Source organism: Galeopterus variegatus, unplaced genomic scaffold, assembly GCF_000696425.1.
Source record: "Galeopterus variegatus unplaced genomic scaffold, G_variegatus-3.0.2 Scaffold553, whole genome shotgun sequence".
Lineage (NCBI taxonomy): Eukaryota > Metazoa > Chordata > Mammalia > Dermoptera > Cynocephalidae > Galeopterus > Galeopterus variegatus.
This window is the reverse complement of record NW_007726664.1, coordinates 402088-417162: the sequence shown is the minus strand read 5'-3', so window position 1 is coordinate 417162 and position 15075 is coordinate 402088.

The window sequence follows — 15075 nt, the reverse complement described above, 5'->3', positions numbered from 1 at the left end:
CCCCCCCCCCCCCGCCCCCTCAGCAGCCACCCAAGGCTCGGCCCACTCCTGGGTGCAGAGCAGGCAGCCCTGCCTTCTCTCTGGGCTCTATTTCCATGGCACATGAATCCCGGGCCCGCCTGGCCCCGATGCATTTTTTATTTTGCTATATTCTTCCCATTGTCCCTACGTGAATAATTTAAGCTGACACAGAAAGCAAAGGCGGCCTTTGCCACAAAGGGGAGTCCGTCAACTCCCTGAGCCTCCGTGTGTTTTCACTCGCGCGCATCTCTTCCCTGTTCTGTTCTGTCTGCTTCGTTCTCGAACCCTTCTCTGCAGCTCTCTCGCTCAACACCCACGCATGCACACATGCACACACACGCACACACACGTGCACCCGCAGCCTTCTCCCCCTGCCACCAGGTCTCTGTGGGCAGAGCATATGATATCCGCGTGCCTGTCTCTGGGGTACAGTTTCTCCCTTTCACTGTGAATCGCGTGTCTCCTCTGCATTTCTCGTTCTGTTTCTCATTCCCCTTCTTTCCTTTGCCTCTCTCTGCTGTTTGCATATGTGAGGGAAAGGACTGCTTCAGCTGTGAAGTGGCCTGATTTTATGGTCTCTTTTTGCAATCATAAAGCTTTGAACTCTCTTGGGGGTTAAGTGGGGAAGGCAGAAGACAGGGCCAGGGAGGATTCATCATCCTTCTCTGGAAGGCTGTGCATTTTCAGAAGATATAAGGAGCAAGTTTGGGGTTCACAGACACTTGGGGACTTTTGTGTGTCACCTGGTCCTTCTGTGATGGGTACGTGGAGCTGCAGCTGGCCACTGGCATTGTCTGGAGAGCAACCTTGGCCTCTCTCAGCCTTGAACCAGGAAGCAGGCTTTATTTGTCAGGAGAGGACATAGCCAGGATTTCCTGAAGGTTCTGGCCTCCAGCCTGTAACCCGGTACTGTCCAATAGAAATATAATACAAGCCACAAATGTAATTTTAAACATTCGAGTAGCCACATTAAAAAGGTAAAAAGAAACAGGTGAAACAAATTTTAATAATATATTTTATTTAACCCAGTTTATCCAAAAATATTATCATTTCAACATGAAATCGAGAAAAAGTTATTAATGAGCTATTTGACATTCTCTTCTTGGAGCCAAGTCTTCGAAATCCAGTGTGTAGTTTATGCTTACAGCAGAACTCAGTTTGGACTGGCCACATGGCAAGCGGCCACTAGACCCCTGTGGCTAGTGGCTACCATGCTGGACAGTGCAGGCTTAGCCTAATCAAGCCTGGGGGCTCGAACCTCCATTTCGGCTGCTTAAATGGCAGCAATAGGAATAAGTCCTGCGTATGTGGCATTATGGGAAGACCATGAGGTGATGCGCAGGGAGTTTGCTGGCTGTTATTCTCCCATTACCATCATTAGCAGTAATCGTCATTAATGTACTGGCATAGCCCACATCCGGCCCTGTTGCTGCCTGCTTCCAATTCTGTGCTGGGGAATTGCTGACCCAGATTCTGCTCTGGGGGAGAGCTGAGGGTGCAGTTTCCGTGCTCTAGGCCTGCCCCCCAGCTGGGGCCTCACCTCCTAGGTGCATGCTCCTCCCCCTTGCCTTACATACCAGACACCCCTCCGGCGTTCCCCTTCTATATATAGTGCTCTGTGGTGACAGCTGGCCATCTGATGACTCCTCAGTCACCGTGGGCGTCTCCGGATGGAACCCTGAACATTTATGCATAGGGTGCTTTTGGCAGTTTCTGAACTTCTCCTAGGAAGTCCTGCCTTTTGGGGATTATCTTAACCCCATGGAGTTAGAGGGTTTGGTTCATCAGTGGGCTCCTAGCTGAAGGCTTTGGGGGACTGGCTCAGATGAGCGTGTGAACACAGAGGAATCAACTCCCAGACCGAGGGCATGAAGGGAGCTTTCGCTCCCTCCTCAGTCATCTGTTCAAAGTACCTGGCTGGCCCCAGATGGCCCCTGGCGGTGGGGCTCCTTTCAGAAGCTGCAGGGCTCCCTACAGAAGAGCCTGCGGGCCCCGTCTCTTTTCAGTGGGGTGTCAAGGACTAAACGCTGGCTTTGGAGCTAGCAACACCTGGGTTTCATCTAGGCTCTTCTGCTCACCAGCTATGCCATCCTGGGCAAGCCCCTTCTGATCTCTGAGCTTCCGTTTCCTCCTCTGTGCAATGTGCTCAGACATGGCTGTGTGGTTCTGACGTTGGATGAGGTGCTGTCTGTCATAAATGTTATTGTTGCCCAGCCCACAAGCCCTGTCACTTTGGTTTTCTGAGAAGCAGACCCTGAGATGCAGATTTGTCTAGAAGTGATTTATTATAGAAGTGCTCCCAGGAGACACTGTAAGGGGGTGGGGGAAGCAGGACCAGGAAGGGGAGGAAGCCAATTTCAGAGTCCCCCTGCACAGGTGTCTTGGTCTTTTGGGGCTGCTATAACAGCACCATAGGATGGGTGTTCTATAAACGACAGAAATGTACTTCTCACAGTTCTGGAGGCTGGACGTCCGAGATCAGGTGACAGCAGGGTTGGGTTCTGGTGAGGGTTCTCTTCCAGGTTGCATATGGCCGTTTTCTCATGTCCTTGCATGGTGGAGAGAGTGAGAAAGATCTCTGGTGTCCCATTCTTGAGGACTCCACTCTGATGACCTAATCACCTCCCAAAGGCCCAACCCTAATACCATCACCCTGGGGGTTAGGCTTCAGCATATGAGTTTTGGGGGCACACAAACATTTCCTCCATAACAAGAGGGTGGCCTCAGCCTGACCCCACAGGGCAGCTGGGTAAGTTATACCTCAGGGTCTGTCCTGGCCCCAGGCGAGAGAGCTGGCCCTTCATGCTCTCTCACTGGTCCCTCATCAGCTAAGGGCTGCCCTGGCTGTGGGGACAGAAACCTCCGATACTTCTGGCTCTCTGAGAGGGCGCGAAAAAGGGCCCCAGTACCCAAGGGCAGGCCTCCAAAGAGTCACAGGCGCAGGCTGCTGGAAGCTAGGGGAGGGGCACGGAGTAGTGTCCCCCTGCTATCCTTGCTCATCTGCCACTTCCACGAGCAGAGGCCAGGCCAGCACCCCTGTAAGGACAGGACTGGGGCCAGGAAGGGGGTTGAAGTCAGGAGGAAAGGTGTTGCGAGGCTTTTCCCTTTGAGGATGAGGAGGACCAGGAAACCTGAGGAGCTTCGGGCCAAGGCCAGCCTCTGGGGGTACCCAGCACCAGGCATGGCAGGGCTGGGCACAGGCCCAGGACTCCAGTGCCTCCACATCTTTTGTCCAGCACACAGGCTAGGTTGCCAAAAAGTGTTGCTGACACTGCTTTGCAATGCATGCCCGGGGACGGAGTGGGGGATGGGCAGGAGGGGTGTTATTTTTCTTGCCTTCAGCCCAGCAGCCTTCCTCCTTCCTTCCACCTCCTGGCCTGGAACTTGCCTGGGCCTTTTCTTAAGCTCACCCACCGCCAGGGCTCCTTGGGTTCTGTCTCCCGCTCTGGGCCCCTCTGTCTCCCAGGCCGCCTTGCTCTTTTGTTCATCTTCCTCCTTCCAGCCTCTTTCCTGCAGCGTTCAGCTGCTTCTCTCTGCCTCTCTGGACTTTAAGCAACGTGGCCTGAAGGCTGTGGGTGCTTTGGTGCATCTCTGGGCAGCTTCCCAACCCCATTTCTCAACCCACCAACGCCTCGGTGCCTGATACTGGGGACGGGGAGTGGGGGGTGGGGATGTGGGACCTGGAGGCCAAGAGGTCATCTCCCCAAAGTTGCCATTCACCAGCAAAGACGAGTTTATTTTCCATCGTCAGGAATTCAGAGTTTGAATGATCTTACCACTTCCCTATTCTTGGTGCAGCTGGGATTCTATTTATCACTGGGTTAGGAATTTGACTTCCTGGCTTTTCCATCCCAGTAGAATTCTTCCCCTTCCCCCTCTCCCCCTCTTCCTCTCCTTTCCCTCTTTGCCTTGCCCTGTCCCCCCTTTCCATCCCTTTCCACCTCTGCTCCCCCCGCTCTTCTCCCCCTTTCGTTTTTTCTCCCCTCTCCAGTCTCCCCTCCCTTCCCTTCTTCTCTCCTCCTCCCCTTCTCCCTCACTCTCCCTCCCCCGCCACATACTGTTTTGCTATCCTCAGGGTGACAGTGACCCAGGCCAGATGGGGGTGGGCTGCTGCCACCTGGGAGAGCTCTCCAGAGCCTGCAGGCAAGATCGTGGCTCAGGCGAGAAGCCACAGCAGGAGCAGGTGGCCAGAGGCAGCGTTCCCGACATCACTCACCCACCCTGCCATCATCATCACTACAGTGGCAGTCATTATTATTATTTTTAACTGAAAAGAGTGCTTAACTCAGGGAACATCATATACTTGATATTCAGTAACAGTGGAATTGTAAAAGGCTGCTTTAAAAGGGTCATGAAGAAAAACACTGAAAAATTTACAGAAGTTCTGTTTAGCTATTTGAAAACGAGAGAGTATTGTACTCATATTGTCTTCATAAAAATACTTTCTCTTCCAGTTGCCCACTGATTTTTCCCCTAGATGTTCTAGCTATTTTGTGTTTTTGTGTCGTCGCCCCAGTTCGCCGCAGACCTGCGATTCGGTGGAGTGCAGCGTTGGAAAGCTTTGGCTGAGCAGCTGTGAGCGAGCTCTTGGAATCTCACTCAGGCTGCCAGCACCGGAGCCATCCGCCAGCCTTGACACCAAACCGTGCACGTGTCGAGAGCACGATCTCCAGCTAATGTGACCACCCCTTGACAAGGGTGCTGCTTCCCACTTCTCCCTACAAGAGCTTCCCTCCTGGGGACCTGACTAGGCATGAAAGACACCCCACGAATTGTTTAGTGATCATTTCAACTGGGCCAGCCTTTCTGCTGTGCTAAGCTAGTTGAGGTCAGAGTCGAGGGGTGTGGTGCTCACAACTCCGGGCGGTTAGCCTCACACAAAGGGAAAACTCTCTTCTGGACATAAACAGCTCCACCTTGCCTGCCTGCCTGCCTGTGGGCAATTCTGCCAATGCTTTCCATTAGTCACAAAGGGGAGAGGGAGATGGGGGCAGGGTGGTCAGCAGTGACAGTCATTGCAACCTCACAGGCATTGCGAGGAAAACCCAATACGAGTTACTATCTAAGGCACTGTGCCAAGCACTGGCATTGGGGTGGTGTTTGGTGAAAATCCACATATAATATACAGACCATCTACAAATCTCATCTTCTTGACTCTTGAACTCCTTCTTTGCTGTGAGGATGCCCAATCCACAGGAAGAGGCTGCATATAGATGCTTGGACCCACAGTCCCAGCTGAGCCCCGCCTCCAAGTCATTTCAGCCTAAGTGCCAGACCTGTGAGTGAAGGAGCCTTGGATGATTCCGGCCCCCAGGCCCTCAAGTCTTCTCAACTGAGACCCCAGACATTGTGGAGCAGAGAGATCATTGCTTTGCCCAGTCAAAATCTCTGACCCATGGAAACTGCAAGCATAATAAAATGGTTGTTAAGCTGCTAAATTTTGGAGTAATTTGTTACGCAGAAACAACTGGAACACCCTTATTGTGAGTTTATTAATTCTCCCTTCATTTAACAGTCATTTATCAAGCTCCTACTGTGTGCCAGGTCATAGTTACACAGTGGCAACAAAGTGAAGATTCCTACCTTCCGGAAACTTACAGTCTAGGGGCTGCTATTGTAACTGGATCTTGTAAAAGCCTACGTGTTGCTTTTTAACAATAACGAGTAGGTTTTTCAAAAACCACTTCCAGATGGTGTGGGGGGAGGGGTGCTTCCTGAGTGAGTTGCCAAGGGAAGCTCCAGAGGTAGGTGGATTAGATAACACAGGCCCAGAGAGCTCTATTATTTGCTGGCTGTCAAGCACCTCTGTCCTGCAAATCATCCACAGACTAGCTGCACCCTCACACATTGGGGAGAGACTAGGGGAGCTGGGAGGTGCTATCCCCAAAGCAGAAGGACAGAGAAATGACTCCCCGCAGGCCCTGGAAGAGAGATGGCATCTGCCTCTTGGAGGAGGATGGCATTCGCTCATTGAAGGCAGGAGTAGGGGGACCTAGGCAAAGCCGAGGCCACTGGCTGGCACTTCAGCTCCCTTATTGGACTTCAGATGGCAGGTTTGGGATCGAGGGTGCCCCTACGTGTCCAGGAATGCCTTGCTCCTTGGGAAACAAATGTGATTTTATGCTGCTTATGTTTCTGCTCCTCCTTCATTCTTTAGCAAAGCTAATTTAAAAAATGTCTGCCCATGTCAACTCTGCTAAGGTGAGACAAAGAAAAAGACTGTTCCTCTGAGGACTAGTCCCGAAGGGTGTTTTTCCTGGGGGTGGCCTACAGTACCCAGGTACAGACCCCAAGAGGAAGGGAAGTTCCAGGAAGGAAGTTTGGGGGTTCGGCTTCCCATGTCTGCCTGGAGCTTTTCCTTCTTGGAAACTTGCTTGTGTTTACACCTGGAAGGTTCGGGGCCTGTACAAGGAAGGGAGGCCGTGATAGGACACTGTTCAGTAAAACAGGGCGCACCTCCCCCAGGGACTGGCAATGGGGGTAGAATCAGCACAGAGGCCCAAGAACACAGCCGGCACTTGAAACTTCAGAGAAGTCACCTTCTCCTTGGGCTCCTGACTCTGGTCACTCCAAGACCATTGCCCTGGCCGCACAATGCTTGGTGTTTGTCTGCTGCATCCTGGCCAGGTTCTCCATGCTGTCGAGAGCGCCGCCTTCCCACAGTAACTGAGCAGCGCAGCTAAATCAAGGCCTGAACACTCAGTCAGGTCTTTGCTCTTCATCCGTTCAACAAGTCTTCAGTGAGCCATGTGCCAGGCACGCTTCTGGCTGCAGACATAGCTGTGAACAAGACAGACGAAGTCCTGCCCTTCATGGAGCTCACATTTTAATAAATAGTTTGGAGGCGAGCAAAAAGAAAGTACACAGAGAAACACCAACCTGGGGCATTTGGCTTACAACTTAGAGTTGACTAATCTTCACCTTGATGTCCCTCCTGCTATGATTTCCTGGCTGGCTGACATCTCTTCCCCTCAAGCAGATGCCAACTTTGAGCCCTCCCACGATGGGTGCCATTAAGAATGCTCCAGCCCCAAGACGTCTAGGCCCAAGAGAACTAGATCTGTGTTCCCTCTCTAGGTTGACCAAGGTCTACTTTCTGAATGCCAGAAGGGCCACTTCCTAGTACTAGCCATTTCTTTCTCGAGTGATCTACAGAACAAGTGAGGCCATCTTCAGGGGATGCTCTATCTCCTACCCCTGACCCCCCACCTCTATAGGAGACCTTCCCAGGTGACCCACAGGAGACCCGCACTTACTGTAGTAGCAGGGGTAGACTGTTTCATCACCAGGAGTTTCCTTATGATTCTGATAATAGACTAATGGTTTTTTGCGGGGGAAATAACACTTCCCCAAGGTAAAGGTTTAGAGGAACATCGCAGGTAACAAGGCCCTCCAAAATAGCACCAAATAGAAGAAGATGTTAAGACACTTATTCTTGTTAGGACGGTGGGGCACTTCCTCTGTCTCATGCTTAATTCTGGGCACTTCTTTCCTTCAGATTCCCAACTTCCTCTGGTAAACCCTCTGGATTAACCTGTCACACTCTGTCAGTCCTGACGCAGGCAGATCTCTGTGTCCAGGTCCTGGTGGCATTATAGTATCTCCAACTTTGGAGTCACACTATATTTTCTGTCAAAAATTAGACCCGAAGCTCCATGGAGGTGGGGGTCAGGATTTATTTCTTTGACGAATTTCCCGTCTTCTAGTGTCTAATTTACAACATGCTCAGGGCATGCCCTACAAAAGGTGTCAAGTCCTTAGCCAAACCATTGAACTCCCCAAGTAGCAGCTGAGTAACCTTCTCATCTTCTCTCCTTCTTTCCCCAGCATCACTCTGCTTCTTGCAAAGGAATTGCTGTCCTGCTTCCCTCGTGGTGTGTGTGTGTGTGTGTGTGTGTGTGTGTGTGTGTGTGTGTGTGTGTGTTGAAAATGGGGTGAGGGTGAGAAAGGGGAAGCGGCTGAGGGTCTTCTATAGAATTCGTGTCTCCTGCTATTCCCGTTTGTGATGCAAACTCTGTCCCCAGTCTGTGTCTCCCCTCCCCCATGGCACCTCCTTGCAGCGGCCTCTTCCCTGCTACAAGCTGTGGAGCACAAAGAGCTTTCCTGAGAAGCAACCTCCCCCTTGTCCCCTGTGAGGGGCTCCCAGGCCCACTCAGCTCCCTGGACTCAGAGCTCACAAAGGCCAGGGGTCTCCAAGGCCCCTCTACTTCTTATACTTTTGTTATTGTAGCTTCACTTTTAGTCTGGCTCCCGTGGGTGGTTTTGTGGCCTTTATTAGGCTGCCCTCCCATTCACTAGAACGGCTAAAATGAAGACGACAGAGGCAAGGGTTTGGGGGAACTGAGCTCTCATACGGTTTTGGTGGGAGCAGAAAACAGTACAGCCACTCTGGAGAAGGGTTTCCGACACACGCCTACCTACCTGTGACCCAGCAATTCCACTCTTGGGCACTTACCCACGAGAAATGCGAACCTACACCCACAAGAAGATCTGTCCGTGAATGTTCATAGCAGCTTTGTGCATAATAGCCCCAAACTGGAAATGACCCAGATGTTTGTCAACAGACGAATGAAAAAGCATGCTGTGGTACATCCATGCCATGGAGTAGTACTCAGCAGTAGAAAAGAATCAGCTACAGATACTTGCAACAACATGGATGAATCTCAGACAAGATATTAAGCAAAAGAAGCTGGGGGTGACATATGTACTGTGTGATTTCATTAATGTGAAGTTTAACAACAGGCAAAACTCACTTAGGGTAGAGGATCTCAATCAGGGGTGAATCCTCACCCCACCTCTCTTTGAGAGACATTTGGCAATGTCTGAGACATTTTTGGTCATCACAACTGGGGGCTGTGTGTGTGTGCTACTGGTGCCTAGTGGGTCAGGGATGCTGCCAAACACCCTACAATGCACAGGACAGCCCCACAACAAGGAATGAGCCCACCCCAAATGTCAATAGTGCTGAGATGGAGAACCCCTTGTCTAGGGTGACAGAAGTCAGAAAAGTGGTTACCTTTTGGGGGGTGCTGACTGGAAGGGGCACAAGGGTACTTTCTGGAATGATGGAAATGTTCTATATTTGTGCTAATATAGTAGCCACTAACCACACATGGCTATTAAAATGAACATGAAATACAATTAAAACTTCCACTACTTAGTTGCACTAGCCACGTTTCAAGTGCTCAAAAGCCACACACGACAGATATAGAACATTTCCAAGTTTGCAGAAAGATGTGTTGGATAATGAGGCCCCGTTTCTTGAGCTGGGTCGTGTAAAAAGTCATTGAGGAGTGTATGTGAAATTTGTGCATTTTATTACACGTAGATGACATACCTCAATATGTATAATCCAGTGAGATGAGAACAAGACTTATTTCTGCTGTTGAGAAATGGAGATGCTAGTGAAGTCACAGCCTCCAAGAGCGTGGCTCTGTCCTCTAGGCCATCCCCACCACGGGCCAGGCCTGGCCAACGCATCCAGAAGCCTGCTGGACTGTGGAGGGGAAGGGCTGCTGAGACCTTTCAGAGGGGCCTCCCCAGGGGTAGAAAACGCCAAGGCCATTTACCCTCCAGGGAATTCAAGGACTGCTCTGGCTCCCAGTGGATTTACTAGCCAGTCAAGTGGATCTGAGCAAAGAAAGACTCCATCGCCCCGCTTTTACCAGGTAGCCTCCCCCACCCCCCAAGTCTGCAGGCTCTCCCGGCAGAAATTGCTCCATTCCCCGTCACTGCCACCTCTCTTGCTCTTCTGGTGTGAGGGTTTTACAATAACAGCATTGTAACCACTTTGAGAAAACCAATAAAAAGGCGGTGACAGAAGAATACCGAGCCGGCTGGAAATTGCACGCAGCAATGCGGGCCCGGGCCTATTGCCGCTGCGTGTTTAATAGAGCTCCCAGGCTGCAGGCTGCAAAGACGCACGTGTTTATTTGGGGGATGTGCTGGGCTTCAATAATGAATCTCGCATAAGCATTCAGATGAATGCAGGGAGCCCTGACTCCCACTGCCGCTCAAGCCTTCTCACCCAACTGGGGCCAGTCAGTGGAGCCACAAACCTCCCTTTAAAGCCTTGGTCAGACCTGTAGAGCCTGCTGCCCCATGGTGTGTGATGTGGGAAGAGCATATTCATTCATTCATTCACTCACTCACTCAGCAACAAAAAACGAATTGACCACCTACTAACTGTTGCGTCCCCTTAATAGGCTTTGAGCCATAAAGAACACTTAGACGACTTCTGTGTGTATATTGCCGAAAATGCCAGAGGCAACTTTTGGCTGAGATCAGCACCAGTGCTGGTCCCTGTCCTGTCCCCTCTCCCATGGCTCATGGCCATCCTGTCTACTAACTCTTGGGAGTCCACACGCTCACCAAGTCTGGCTCCAGTTCACTTCCCAGTTCCCTCATTCCTTGCGGCTCCAAAGAGAAACCCAAAATCCTTTATATACTTATTAATCCCCAGCTTTAAAAAAAATAATTTCAGACTCACAGAAAAGTGGCAAAAATATTATAAAGAATTCTGATATACCCTTCACCCAGATTCTCCAAATGTTCACACTTTAGCAATTTCCCTTATTACTCTTTCTCTTTGTATATGTGTGTGTGTGTGTGTATTTTTGGATTATTTGAGCATAAGTTCCAGACATAATGACCCTTTACCTCTGATATTTTAGTATAGATTTCTTAAGAAACAAGGACATTCTCTTACATAACCACAGTGTGGTTATCAAGATCAGGAAATTAACATTGTTATGACACTGTTATCTCATCTACAGACATTCACATTTTCAATTGTCCCACTGCTATCCTTTTATATCAAAAGAAAAAAAAAATTCTGGCCCACGATCCAATTCAGGATCACATATTACATTTCATTGTCATGTCTCTTTAGTGTCCTTTAATCTGGCACAGTTCCTCAGTCTTTAGTTGAGTTTCTTGACCTTGACATTTTTAAAGCATACAGGCTTTTAAAGCATACATTTGCAAAATGTCTCTCGACTTGAGTTTGTCTGATTTTTCCTCATGGTTTGATTCAGGTTATGCATGTTTGGCAAGAACACCATAGAAGCGATGCTGTGTGCCTCTTAGCGCATCTCATCAGGAGGCACATGAGGCCAGTTTGTTAACCTCATCACTGGGTTAAGGTGATGTCTGCCAGTTTTCTCCAATGGAAAGTGATGATTCTTCCCTTTGTAATCAATCACTGTCACGTGGGCAAAGCCCTTTACTATTTTGAGGTTTTGGTCAAAAATAGTGTCACCTGAAGGAGTAGCTGGCATAGTGCAGGCAGAATGGCCCCTGGCCTGCATTTCTGACTCTGTCTCAATGAGATTGACCAGAAACTTTTCTAGGACTACATAGCTTTATTAGGGAAGACAGAGATTCTGGAACCTCTCGCCAGGACTCCTCCACACTCCCACCCCCAACAGCTTCTCTTCCTAACCCAGAGGTCAGAACATCAATGGCGGCACAGCAGCGGGGAGTGGGGGTAGGTTCCAGGTCCTCCAGGAGACACCCCTCCCATGGGAACTGAACTGTTAGTAACCCCACCCAGAAATAATCCCCTTATGGCATTTCCTTTAAATCCTATTCTCCTGGCTCCCCAGTGGGATGGCAGATCAGGTGTTAATAGCACCGTGTTACAAATGAGGAGGAGCTGGAGAGGTTAAACTACAGTAGACAGACCCTCACTGGGGTTTTTAAAAAAATTTGTTTGTGATCCCCAGCTCACTCCAGAATAGGTATTTGCCTTTCTTTGAAACCATAGAATGATGTGCTGCAGCACTGTAAACATCATTGAATTGCCAAGATGGCCGGCATTGTACCCTGAGTGTGTGCCATTGTTGCAGATGTGAGAAGGAGCACCTTGACATTTCTGGCTGTGATTTCAAGTGTCCTCATGTACTAGGACTAGCTCTCATCCCCCAGAGCATACAGACACTTGGAACCAGGAAAGAGAGTAAAAAGCAAGAGGCCAATATGAAGACAACCAACTTAGAAAACAGCAGGGCTCAATTTGGGTGAGAGCAAGGCCAATAGTGTGTGTGTGTGTTTATGTCCAAACTATATCTAAGGTTGCTAAATAAAAGATCATACTGTCTGTTGCAAACAAAGCCCTCAATTTAAAATGAATATTTTGGTAGCCAAACTCTCTGCATGGTCACATACAGGTGTATGTGATATGGGTGCTTGTGCGTGATGCATACTCGTGCATGCGCATATGCCTCTGTGTGTTCAGAGGTGGAGAGATATTTACACACTCTCTGCTATGCAAAACTATATGGATCATATGGGAATCTATTTAAAATATTGATATTCTCAGTTAAATAAACACCATGCAATAATGTCATTGCATACACGAGCTCTATTTTGAAGCTGGATAAGGGAAACAGACACTCTTTCTCCTCCTGAAGTGCTGCCTGGAATACTGGAATCGGCAACTCGCTACAATAAGCCGGAACGCACAGAAACTACACTTGAACTAATGCCTAAAACCTGACGGAGACATACTTCATAGTTAATCTGGTTACTCGGGGTTTATTTCACAGTCAGAAGTTCTTATGATGGAAGGGGCTCCCGCTGGCTTCTCCCAGACACATGACTGAATTAATGAATGAATGAATCCAACTTACCAGAGCAGATTTAAACTGCTTACTGAAACAAAATCTGGTCATTTTTCTTCCTTCCATTTTCTTTTAAAAGATAAATACGAGCCTCATATGGATGCTGTAAGAGTCATTAATCCTTGATAACCGACTGTTTTATCTTTTGATTAAAAAAAGGCAGACTGAGTGACAGTGAGCTTACAAGGGCAGGCTCATTAACAAGCCTGGTTCAGATGTGGCCTGGCGAATAAACACGCAGCATTCCATTAACCAGGCAGCACCCAGATGGGAAGGCCGCGTGCTCCCAGGCTTAAAATCCAAAGGACAGGTAAACCAGCCTTGTCTTGCTGAAGCAGCAGAAAGCTCTCAAATTTTTTCAAAATGAGCGCTTTCTGCACTACTACCTGGTTGTCAAATTTTAATGGGTGCTTGTTAACAGCGACTCTGAAATATAGTGATCTATTTGACCATCAGCAACTCACCAGGGGCTGAACAGTGGTGTATTTTAATAGGCCCCTTAACAACCCAGGGTGAGGGCTGCTTAAGGTGGTCCTGGAGGTCTCAAATACTCATAGGCAGTGGGTGGGAAGGGCCCAGCATAAGGGAAATGCGGGGCCTCAGGATCCCAGGGCCAGAAAAGGGGAGAGGACTGTTGAGCTGTCTTGATGCTCTAGGATGACCCGGGAATATGGTGCTTAATATGCCTGGCTAAACCCAAGAGTGGCTAGCTATCAGCTGTGCCTGCCCGCAGAACTGCCTCCCTTTGAAACACACCTCCTGAGCCTCAAAAAATAAAATAAAATAAAATAAAAATAACACACACCTCCTGTAAAGGTGGGCGGGAGGGGAGGGATGGCTCTTCCTCCCCTTCCCCCTTCCTAACTCCCCACTTATCCTCTTTGGCCTTCCCCTCTGTCTTTCCTCCTCCCCTTCCCCCACCTCTTTCCTTCCCTTTCCCCTTTCTTTTTCCTCCTGTCACCTCTCCTTCTCCCTTCCCCTCTTCTCCCCCCTCTTCCTTTCTTCTTTTCTTCTGCCCCTTTCCTCTCCTTCCCTCCCCTCTCCTCCTCCTTTTCCTCCTCCTCTTCTCTTCTTCCTTAATGCTCAGTCTAAGATTTAAGAGTATCCAAATATACTATGTTGAGTGTGGCTAGTAAAATGCCACTTCTCTGAATGACATTCTCAGACTCCAGCTTGTTTGCCGGCTTCTTCCCCCACCCCCCACCCCCGCCCCAACACACACACACACACACACACACACACACACACACACACACGAAGGTCTATGCTTGCTTGCTTGGTTGTCAAGGAAGAACGGGAGATTCCTTTTTGGCACTTTAATCTGTGGCTGAGTAAAAAAATGGACTTTCTGGGCTTGAGGGAAGGAGGGTCTAACTACCAGGGAGGAGACAGCCAACCATGGAGGGTGCATTCCGCAGCTGGGGCAGCAGAGCCTGACATCGGAGCTGCCCCAGTTCAGACCACAGCACCAGATTCTGGGCCCTTCCAAGTGGGGATCTTCACCTGGTAACCAAGGATAACTGTTTTCAAAGAAGGACTCAGAATCAAGTTCTTGGAGGGAGGCTGAGTTTGCCTGGACCTGGCAGAGGGTGTGCATGTGTGCTTGTGCATGTGTGTGCACCACGCGAGCTCTTGCGGCCCTGGAGAGAAGGAATGAATACTTAGGTGGGGGGAGGAAGGCGACTCTCTGCCTAGAGCTGCGCAGAGCTGCCGGGCACCACGGCATGTTCAGAAGAGGCAAGAGTGCTTTGCCAGTGGAAAGCTTATTTTGCCCAGCAGGACCAAAAATCCAATTAAAGAAAGAATGAGGGAAATGTGAAGTTTGGACTGAGTGCTGGCACCTCCCGGCTGACTTCCTTGGCAGGGATCTCTGCCGAGGGGAAGGCCCAGTGATGGCTTATGGGGATGGCCGAGTGGCTAGGCTCCCACGCACCATAGTCAAACACAGGGCAGCTGCCAGTGGCCGAGCTCGGCCTGCCCCTGTTGCCCAGTGCCAAGGCCTCCTGTGAGGACCTGCTGGTGGCCTTGGTGGTGTGGAGAGCTGGGCCACCTGGCAGCAGTGGGAGTGCCACCCCAGCCCCAGCTCTAGGGCCATTTGAGCCACTCACCCGCCTGCGCCTATTGACATCGGTGAGAATCGCACAGGCAGATTAAAAGCAGCATATGGCCCCCCAACTGGAAGCCAGCGGAGCTGAACCAACACTGGCAAATTGTGTTCAAACCACATTGAGAATCCTGGCAGCTGCACCTGGCATGGGGAGCAGCCGGCGACCTGCATACAAAGGGAGTTTTATACACAGGGGGCTGCAGCAGTAGCGGTAGTGGCTCTGCCCCCACTCCCTGCAGCCTGCTCTCACCTCCCCCTCTGTCCAGATCTGGGCAGAGGGACAGCTCTGGGAGTGGGACAGCTATTTGTGCAAGTTTCTGAACC